Here is an 11,817-nt window from a genome sequence, read left to right as displayed (position 1 = left end):
AACCTAAAATGGGGTTCCTTCGTCAGTCACTCTCTTGTTAGCTCTCATTTGGTATAGCAAAGAGAGCTTATCTTACAATGTGAATCAGTTCATTTGCATCTCATTTACATGTCATCTGCATGTATGTATGTACCTTTGTCTGTCTGTCTGTCTATCTGTCTGTTAGTACGTCCAGATCAAAAACTCTGCAGCAGCTACCGTCTAAGTATTTGGTATATAGGTGCACCCAGGGGTGGAGATGTGAACTGATTCAATGAACATGTCAGTGTCAAAACTATGCAAATGAGGGGAAAAAAAGAAAAATCCTACAAAGTGCTAAAACTCAGTAACCGTTGGTTAGATTTGGATGAAACTGGGTATGTAGGTTCCTTTAGGTATTCTAAATTAGGTGTGTACTACTGGGTATGAAATATGCGTGTTTGTATTTTTTGGGTAATTTGTTTTCAGTTTTAGTCAATAAATCTTCTCTTTCTCAAACAACTTGTCCGATTGCTTTGAAAGTTGGTATCCATATTCCTCTGAATGACCTCAGTCAAGTTTGTAAAATTGTAGTAAATATTTTGTATTTGTAATTTTTGGTCAAAATGTTTTTTCTCCAAAAACTACCCATCTGATGCCTTTGATATACCGTATACAGGTTCATAAGGTTAATGAAAATGTGATGTATTCAAATTCTTATGAAATTTGCAATGTTGTACTTTTTGGGCAATTTTTGTCACTTTTGGTCAAAAAAATATTTCTCAAAACTACTCATTTGATAGCTTTGATGTTTGGTATACAGGTTTCTAGGGTGATCATAATATGATACATTGAAATCAGGAGGAAATCTGCATTTTGGTATTTTGGGGCAATTTTTGCCATTTTGGTCAAAAAATGTTTTTCTCTCAACGTTCTTGTTGGATTGCTTTGAAACTTAATACCCTTGACCCTAGGGTTGATTTCTTAAATTTTTGGTGAAATTTTCATTTTTGTGTATTTTTTGGCCTTGAATAAAGAATATCAGTTTGACTCCAAAAGTGTCCTTTTGACTTCAAAGTGGTCCCCGAAAACTTGGGATGATTTTACGCTCTCTCTTTATGTGTTGAACATCGTTTATGTTATTAAAAGAATGCGTTGAATTAAAAATGTAACATGCGACCTGTGAAGTATCAGGTATTGATAGGACTTTATTACACCTCACTCATTCAGCGTGCACTGCAATTGGTTAAACACGACTCACGTGACATGTAAAAGAACGTGATGATGCCCTCTGCGAACGTGATGATGCCCCCCCTGCGAACTTGATGATGCCCTCTGCATTTGATATTACATGGATGACGTAAGTTTACTTACTGCGCAACCTTTCTGCGCGTAACAAATTGTCGTTCGCTTGTAGGCCTACTTGTAGTCGGCAACAATGGCTGCGAAACGTCATGCAGAGCTGTAACCGGCACAGTTAGACGATATTTTGATGCAAGTAAACAGCAAACGAACGAAAATAGCAACAAGGAATGCAATGTCTGTGTTCAGCGACAATGCAAGCAACAAATTTGGATACGCCACCGAGGAGATCGGCAAACTTTCAGCGGCAACCTTAAACTTGGCACTGACAACATTTTACGCTGAGGTCCGGACTCATGCAGAAAGGCGAACTGTATTCGAAGAAGTTTGTTCGGTGTAATAAAAATAATAACACATGAGAGCTAGGGCAAGATGACGATTTTTTGCCTGCCCTCGGGCTGGTGGTCATGATCGAAATATTGATGATGCCCGAGCCGTAGGCGAGGGCATCATCAATATTTCGATCATGACCACCATCCCTTGGGCAGGCAATAAATCGTGATCTTGCCCTCGCTATTATGTGTTATTATTTAAATAGTACACTTCCTTCGATTTTTGTCAAAGAAAATCAATTTGACTCCAAAGTGTCCCTTTGACTTCAAAATGGTCCCCGAAGACTTAGGATGATTTTACACTCTCTGTGCTGTTTTCATCATCGTTTATGTTATCGAAATAATGTGTTAACTTGAAAAATGTAACTTGCGACCCGTGAAGAATCAGGTATTAATAGGACTATAGTACACCTCTTTTGATTTTTGTCAACTTTTAATATTGAATGAAGCAAATCAGTTTAACTCCAAAAGTGTCCCTTTGACTTCAAAGTGGTCCCCGAAAACTTGGGATGATTTTACGCTCTCTATTCCTGTATTCGACATCGTTTATGTTATTAAAAGAATGTGCCTACTTAAAAATGTACCATAAGACCTGTGAATAGGAGTATAGTAAACTTACCTTTTTTGTCAAATATTTAGTATTGAATAAAGAAAATCAGTTTGACTCCAAAAGTGTCCTTTTGACGTCAAAGTGGTCCCCAAAGTCTCGGGATAATTTTACGCTCCCTCTGCTGTATTCATCATCGTTTATATTATTGAAAGAAAGTGTAATGACTTGAAAATGTAACATGTGACCTGTGAAGTATCAGGTATTAATGGGACTATAGTACACTTCCTTCGATTTTTGTCAACTTTTAGTATTGAATAAAGAAAATCAGTTTGACTCCAAAAGTGTCCTTTTGACTTCAAAGTGGTCCCGAAGGCTTAGGATGATTTTACGCTTTCTCTGATGTATTAATCATCGTTTATATTATTAAAGAAATTGTTGACTTGAAAATGTAACATGCAATCCGTAAAGAATCGGGTATTAATAGGACTATAGTACACCTCTTTTGACGATCAGGTTTCATGTCATCCGTCAGACGTTGTACCTTAAGCTTTACAACCGTCATGCTGCAAACAAGTGTCTAGTTTCTGCTAAAGTGTCATTCATACGCAGCAGGAATACCAACCTCTTGCATTTGACACCAATTCAGAGCACTTTGAGAGGTTTAATTGCATTACAAACACCAATGTTAGATTTAGCGAGGTGTGAGTTGCATCTTTGCCAATCAAGCATTCTTTAAGACCTATTTTGATGAGTATGGTCATGTTTTATTAGTCACAGAATTTGAATCTCTTGTTATCTGACCTGAAAATAAACTAAGTCTTTCAAGAACATTGCAAACAGAGGGAGTTTATCTTTTCATAATCGCAATCATACGAATCCACAATACAATAACACTAGGTCAGAATTAGTAGGACAACAGTTGTAAACATAGACACAAAACAGCACAGAACAGACGGTACACAAACAAAGTCAAATTAATGAAAGAAAGATATATGGACCTCTGGCCAAAAGACCAAGAAGTGATGTCAGGTGTTTCGAAAATAGTAAGCGCATCCTGCCCCACATGTGGCACCCTTCATATATCAATCTGTAGGTCAGATAGGTAGTGGTCATTAACTGAGGCCCAATGTCACCGATGCCATCAGCGACCATTTGTCGAAGAGAGATTTGTATTTATCTACCAGCTTGCGATACCAGCCAAAAAAGCGTTTGAATGCAGAGACACGTCTTGCTCTGGTGTAACCTTGATCTAACAGTTTGTAAGAGAGATTGCCATGTCTCTCTACAAAATCACCATATGAACTGCATGCTCTTGCATAGCGAATAAGCTGGAAAATGTATACCCAATAAGCTGGTGAAAGTGGAATATTACTGATGAGGTGTGGAAAATAGACCATTATAAGCATTAATGCTTATAATGGTGTCAAAAATATAACATCATGTCTCTATTTACTAAGTAGCTTGCGAGAGGAATATTTGAGTCTTTGGATACATTTGAAGGGCCAATTGTATAAAACCTTTACAATCCAACATATATATCAACAGTGAAGTCAAAACATCGATGCCCTAAAAAGAGTTGCAAAACAGGCATGTAGCCTTAACTTATATTATCATTGATCATCTCTGAGATTGATCCTTAATCTTTGGCAGCATTTTAGGTATCGAGGAACTAATTTTTCCCAATACATGAACTGTTCATGTACCATTTATAACTTAAATGAACATATGATCTCTGGAATAGCTGCCATATCATTTAATATGTAATACTTCAGCTGACTGAGTATTTATAGGTTTAAAGGTTTTGCAAAATCAACAACAAAAGAGTATTAGATTAGAGATAAATATGAGTATCTATATATATGCGGACATTAAATGTTAATCGATGATTTTACTTTTTTCATTTTTTCTTGTCTATGTTTATATAAATGTGTGTGCCAGTTTTTATGCCCGTTATTTTTAGAAGCAGTTTTAGTGTGTTGCGGCTCCCATGGCTAGCATGTAGGCCACTGCACCATAACAAGACACAGCATGGGCACCTAGCAGTTGTGGCTCTTTGTCTGCATACATTTTGGTTGTTGGTATGTTTCTTATCATAGTCCAATAAAAGCTGGCACAAGCCATCAAAACAGTACAGGTTAGTCTGCAATCCATCTATTGGAGAAGTGATGTGATAGGAAACACGTCAGCACTGTTATGTACTTTTGGTTTCATTCCGAGACACAAGGAAAAATGCACATGCTTATCAGTATAGACCTTTTGATGTCAGGTAGTGGATTTGAACTAGTGATGAAGATTGCTTTCGGAGGAGCAAGGTGTCTATATGTTTAATTATAAAAACAACAACAATTCAATTAAAGATTGGATAATTGTACTGCAATTAAACTGTTAAAAGTGCTTTGGATGGGTGTCAAGCGCAAAACATTCATATTCTTGATGCCCCTATGGCAGAAACTATAAATTTGTTTGCAGCATGATGATTGCAAAGCTACAAGAATGAAAACTCTGCGACCAATATTGTAATGTATAATTCTCTAGGATGCAGTTTCAGCTAAGTTTACCTTGATATTTGTTGTGGAACAAAACAAAATAGGTCTCAAGAATGCTTGGTTTGTTAAGATGCGACTCAGTGTTTTTGTGGCATCCATTTGTGTGGCTATAGTTGATATTGGATGGTCATGTTGGCTTTCAATGAAATATTTTACATTTTATATGACGAAAGAAACTTATCCTTCAGCCTTGAACCCTTAATGTATTAGTCTCTAGGATGCAATTTCAGCTAAGATATACCTTGATATTTGTTGTGGAAACCAGCTTAGCAGCCATCTTGGATTGTAAGTATCAATTTCAGATTTTCATGGTTGATTTAACAGCAGATATAACAAAAGATACCAATTCTTTGACCCGTAAAACATGCCGAAAGACACCAAAATCAGTGGCAAAGTGTATTGAGATATGACTTGTTACATACTGACATCTTGGATTTTATGCAAATTAAGGGTTGTACATGTCTGCTAATGAAATATATAAATTACTTGACCCAATATACTTGGCAAAGGATATACAAAAATGCCTCCAACAGCTTGAGCTGAGATATGACATTTTACAAGGTTTTTTTGTCGTTTTGGCAGCCATATTGTATTTTTTATGCAAATTAAGGGTTGCACATATCATGCAATGAAAGATATGAGTTCCTTAGCCCCATTTGCCTGGCATAGACCAAAATGACTCCAACAGCTTCTCATGAAGCTGAGATATGGCATTTTACCTGTTTTTGAGGTCATTTTGGCAACCATCTTGGATTGTTATGCAAATTAAGGGTTGCACATGTTCGGCAATGAAAGAAATGAAATACCTGGCCCTGTTTACCTGGCATAACGACACTTAAATCATTTTGATAACATTTCACAGAGCTGAGATAGCACCATTTACATATTTGGCGTCATCTTGGCGGCCATCTTGAATATATTAAATGCCCAAGGGTGCCAGGGTGGCATCATGCAGATCCTGATTCAGTAGGCTTTGAAGATACAGAAACCACCAAGAACCATTGTGGGGCCGAAATTTTTGGGTTCGACCAAAAATCAGGGTTTCGGCACCAGACTATAATTCCTGCGGATCATGTAGGTCAACGTCAGACGTACCTACACAACTGGTGTCCGCGGGCCCGAGTGTAAGCCTTTCCAATCCCGTTAACTTGAAGTATAGCATGGCATCGTCACCCTTGCATTGAACTAGTTGACTTGTTCGCCGATAAATGACAAAGCAAACTGACCGAATTATGAATGCACTAGTTTTAAACTTTGGTAATGGATCGATAGTTGGTGGAAAAATGCTCGTCGTTTCAGGCTTTTTGACGCGGTGACAGTCGTTTAGGGCCCTGGCGCTGGCTCGGGTGATGCATCGACTGCCGATGACGAGACGGCTAATGCACCGGGCCTAAATTACCTCTTTTTTACCCTGACCTAATGCATCACCACTTGAATCGTCTCATACTCAAGCAACAGAAAAAAAGAGTTTGAACAAATAGCATTCCAGATTCAAACGAACAGTGGACGTACATCACAATCAAAACAGATACACATGTTAGACGCTCTCCGTCTCCATTGTAACAGTGATCACGTTTAAAATCCCGCTCTCGCGTGGCTAGTGATATCGTCACTCCTTGTGCTCCATACCATGTGATCGCCTAACATGTTGTAACACAAGCGCCGCTAACTTCGTTTTAATTACCGTTCATTATTCACAACCGGGTGTTAGTCTTGACTTATTTCCTTGTCAATCGACAAGTAGAAAGGGATAGATATAATCTAGCTTGGTTTTTATCATGTGGTCGGGCGAAAAAAAATGGTCAAAAGTTACAGCTATTATCCCTTAATAACTTCTTGCCTATCATCTAGGGGGATCTTATAAGATTCGCCCATCCATAACAAAGGGGTTCAATTTAAATTTAAAGCGCAGTGGTCGTCGCGCTGCGCATCCTCCTGAGGGGGTCCCCCTCTGTTGTAAACAAATCCAAGAACCCCGCACATGCTACGGGTTTATTGTAATGTTTGCGATATTGCCGCTTGTAAAAATGGCGGCTGATCTGTCACAAGCATACCAACTAACCAAATGTAACACGCAATAAAAGGTCAATTAATCTAAGTTAAATATCTGCTGAATATTGAACAATAATTGCACGCTGGATTGAGATCACATTTGCTCATGATTTTCTTGAATCAGTTGAATGGGGCTCGGCTACTGTTATCGCTCGAGCCATAGAGCTAGACGTACGCATGTACGCATGTATACGCCAACAGATTATCAACGACCGGGCTCTAGTTTACGACATCGCTAGCAAGGACGAGAGCTTTCATTTCAAGAGACCCGACAGGAGTACAAAGACAACAACCCAAACTACAGAAATCTACAGCTCGTAGAGCAATGCCCGCTGCAGCAAGAAGCATCTCTGCATATGCATCTGTTCCGTTCCGTGGTCTGTATGAACGTCCGTGTCAAACCCGGTATATGGCGCGCTACACTCTGCTGTGGAGAATCCAACTCAACTACAAAGTTTACCCCGTTTGGGGGTGCAAACGAGAATTCCGAGTACAGGTATCAAGTCAAGCGAAGGACCTTTCATAGGTCTTCTTGTTATGTGGGGGTTATCTCACTTGAAAGAGGATTCAGACCTACCCGGTAATCAGGAGGTACAACAACGAAGTTTGCCCAGCACCGGTAGGCCTACACCAGCTAGCGGTTGGATCACTGCCATGACCGTGCACAGGACCGGGGCACAGGATCTCTCGATACGTCTATGCACGGTGTATAGCCGTGCAATTTTCCTGCCAAATGCCGCGAATACCCGCTCGTTTTGTCTATTGTTTCCTGTCATTTTACTATTTCTTACCACGCAATACTAGGAGAAGTAAGACATGGTGATCATCAACAGTTGGTTGTGGGCCAAGTCGTCGCGGGCCGGTACGTGTGGGACCGGATTTTCTATATCCGTGTACGTCAACGAGGTGACCGTCTCCCAACAACATCTCCCGTGTCCTGCTCTGGCTTGCCGATCATGGTCTTGAGTGTAATTTTTGTGTTAGGCATTGTGCTTGTTGCTGGTCTACATATATAGGCAATGTTGATCATTTTAGTTATGCATTTTCACTGTACTGTACATAGCATTGTGTACAACCAGCGTGATCGCGCGCGATCAAACCTTTTTGTTCACTGTCTGCGTGCAGTAAACTCAGCGACATAATGTGCTGAGTGTAGTGTCCCAATGTTCGTAGCTCTACACGAGTTTATAGATAGAAATACACCACTGAAGTTCGTTTCCGATCTTAATATTTTACTATTGCATGATGTTGAGTCTTACAAAGGCCTTAAACAAAGTGGAGGACTGCTCCCATCTCACTCCTATTGAAGTTGAGAAGACTTATTATGTTTACAAAAATTTATGTTTATCAACAAAAAAATCACGCACCGCGCAGCGCGACGACCACTGCGCTTTAAAACTTAAGATGTTGAACACGTCTTTTTTAACAGTAAACATTACAGATTACATTTTTTGACACTGTACAGTGTTAAACACCCATAAAAATTACAAAAATGCCGTACACAGATGAACCCAATGTTATATTCAGAAATATAAATTTTACTATAACCCAAACGGGATTCGAACCCCCACACACTCACGGCAACATCGCCTAACTGCTAGGCCTCACACAAAACCAGTCGGCCACTGCTGCCAACCCAAAAAGAGTTGGTCACAGTAACCGACTTAGATGTTGCAATTCTGTGCACGACCGAGCAACCCGGTGTGCGTGGAGCAGACGACAATATATTATTTAGAAAGAGAATATATTATTTAGAAGACTAACAATCATTATCAGTAGTCATATATAGAAAAATCAAAATTTTAAAATTAATGTCCAAGGACAACAGTTTCTTCTCGATAGATCCCTAGTGCTAAAACCTATATCAAACCTTATTTATATTAGAAACTATTAGGAAATGGGCATTAATAAGGCAGCCATATTTAATTTATGCAAATTATCAAAGGACCTTTGTGAAAATTGAACCACTGAAAGTGTTTCTTCATGTACAAGAAAAATATTAAAACTTTGAAATCACAGAAATAGCTTTATGTGTGGTATATGACAGAAAATGTCCTTTGTAGAAATGTTGGCCACCATATTGGATTCGTGCAAATAAACAAAGTGCCAATGCAAATCATTGCATCTCCAAAATCGTTTGTTCATGCCAAATAAAATATACTTTTAACTTTAAAATCACTAAAATTACTGGTTTAATACATGGTATATGACCGAAAATCTACTGTGGAATACTTTATTTTCGCTGGAATTTATTTTCGCGTAGTGGTGAAAAATCACTCTTTCGCGTGAATTTATTTTCGCGCTAGCAGTTTTGATACCGGTACATGCATTGAACTGTCATTCAAAACCGGCGACATCTTGAAAAAAGTCGGGAGGAGTTTGATTAATTGTTCAGTGACGTTGTCACATTGTTCACAATGTAAGGTGTAAATTACGATCGCTATGTTTGTCGGCACCGCCGACAAGTTTGTCGGTACAACAACAATACATTGACAAAGCGTAGAAGGTGATAATCTATACTGCTGTAGAATACATTAGGTTTTTCGCAGGAATGTTGGCCGCCATATTGGAATTATGCAAATAAATGAAGTGCCTATATGAAACATTATACCTCCAAAATGATTCCCTGAGCCAAATTACTAGTGTCAGACGTTAAAATCACTTAAATAGCTTGTTTAATATGTGATATATGGCTAATTATGTTATTTTGTACGATGGTTGGCCGCCATAATTGATTTATGCAAATTAGGCATATTTTTCCAAGGTGGATTCGAGTAAACATTGAACTTTAATATGTTGTTCTGGGAACCTCTCTATAATGCATTCCGAAGAATTAAATTCTGTTGCAATTTGCGGTGGGTCTAACCCTATTTTGACTGGACTAAAAGCAAATATTTGTATGCGTCAGAGAAGTTTAAAATATCGTTCATCGCAAGTATGGAATTCTTTACCCAGTGCATTAAGACATGCTCCAAATATAACAACGTTTAAGGTGAAAGTGAAACAATTCATAAAAGAAAATGTTCTCGGTAAATAGTAATAAGTTTTGTTCTTTTTTAAGATTTTTGCTCCATATTTCAGCCCCGACGAAAATCACTCCTTGAGTAACTTGGTCTCTCAGTAAAAGTGTAATAAAATAAAATAAAAATAAAATATGTAACAAGGCGGGTATAGCCTGCAAAAAAAAAACGAACCATAGCATTCGGCGTTCTACCATCCGACGTTTGCATGACAGCGGCATTCCACCAACAAAACTGATGCAACTTTCAGGCCATAAAAACGTCCAAAGCATAAATCATTACGCTGTCAATTCTATGGACGATCAACATCGTATGTCCGAGATTTTGTCGCGGTCACGGGGTTCTCGTGTAATGCCTTCAGCTTCGGCAGGAGCACCATCACCAAGCCGAGTACATCAGAGCAACCGTGTGTTATCAGTCACAGAGAACGTCCGCGCTGAAGGCGTCGTTTCGACATCAGCTCCGGCCCCGGTCGTCGCCGCAAATATCAACAACGTTGTAGCTGCCGGTTAAAACTCTCTTTAAAAAGCGAGCTTACGATGGTGTTTTTGAGGGCGCGACCCTAAACAACTGCAAATCAACATCGGTGCATCGAGGTCTCAAACACGAAAAAGCCGAAGAGTTGCTGTCATTTATGACAGTAGCGAATACAGCTGTCAAAGTCAGCCCAGCAAAAATCTCAGTTGGTTGCCAAACAGTCCTTTTGAGGACTAACTATCCTTACCATAAACAGCCCTTTTCAGGGCTACCAAATCCTTAAGAAAGAGAACTACCGCTATGTTTAAAGGGACATTGGCTGTAACTTATGACTAATTTTTCACTACTCTGTTTCAATGTATCAACTACAGAATTTTACTATAATCCGATCATCATGACCAATACCCGGTGTCTTGCTTGCAACAGAGCCTGTATATGTGAAATGACCATTGTTATCGTTGATAAATGTATTCTAGTCTGGACCTGAATACAAAATTTAAACAAAAACAATTCAGATTATACTCATATAGGGTATATTTATGAACTAAATATTAGTAATTTCTCCATGGTTCAGGGATTCAAATCGGAAACTGCAGATGATACACAGAACAAACGTTAACAAAATAAAAAAAGTTACAGCTAATGGATCTTCAATATACCCCTTAATTTTTTTAATTATGATCTTCACTTGCTGTGGGTTGGTGCGGTAGACGTACACGTGACCCACAGCGCGAGACAATGATTGACATATTTGTCCTGAAAGTATCATGCCCACGTGACTGATCTCGATATTGTGATTGGTAGTCATGACGGAAAAAGTATCAAACTTCCAAATTAACTTGATTTATGAATAAAAGTGCTCTGAGTTTATTTGCATATAACCTGGGCGACGGACTTATCACACATACAAAACAAAGTAGTTCCACTGCCGAAAAATTGCGATTGCTTAGTCAGTTTAGAAAGCTCATAAAATTATGCTGTCGCCCCTTTTTAACGAAAAGTAAGAAGACTGTTCATGTGATAAATATATGGTCCCATGGTATTTTTCTCTGTTTGACGTCATCGTATACGAGTGTTTTTCGTGGAGCCGCACAACGTCTCGCCTTTGGCTCGAAGTTGTACGGCTCCGCGAAAAACACACGTATACGATGATGTCAAACAGATAAAAATACAATGGGATTTTATATATATTATATATATATATATATATATATATATATATATATATATATGCATACTTATTCATGAGCTGTCAATACTATACATGAGGGCATGTATATCTCTCAAGGCCCACCTGTATACTGGTTAGTCTCTAGCTCGCCTCAAGCTAATCATCAGCCTAGGTACTCTAGCATGGTGTAGAGTAGAAAAAAGAAGCATTTTAGGTTATAGCAATCACTGCCTCAAGTCTTCCTTACACCATCCAACATCTGAATACCACCTGTGCCTGAAGCGACACGCTACTAAGTAACCAACATCATTATACAACTACTGCCGTAACCTATGGGAGTTTGACCGTC

Source organism: Ptychodera flava, unplaced genomic scaffold, assembly GCF_041260155.1.
Source record: "Ptychodera flava strain L36383 unplaced genomic scaffold, AS_Pfla_20210202 Scaffold_77__1_contigs__length_564769_pilon, whole genome shotgun sequence".
Lineage (NCBI taxonomy): Eukaryota > Metazoa > Hemichordata > Enteropneusta > Ptychoderidae > Ptychodera > Ptychodera flava.
The sequence above is the reverse complement of the archived record's forward strand: the minus strand, read 5'-3'. Positions refer to the sequence as shown.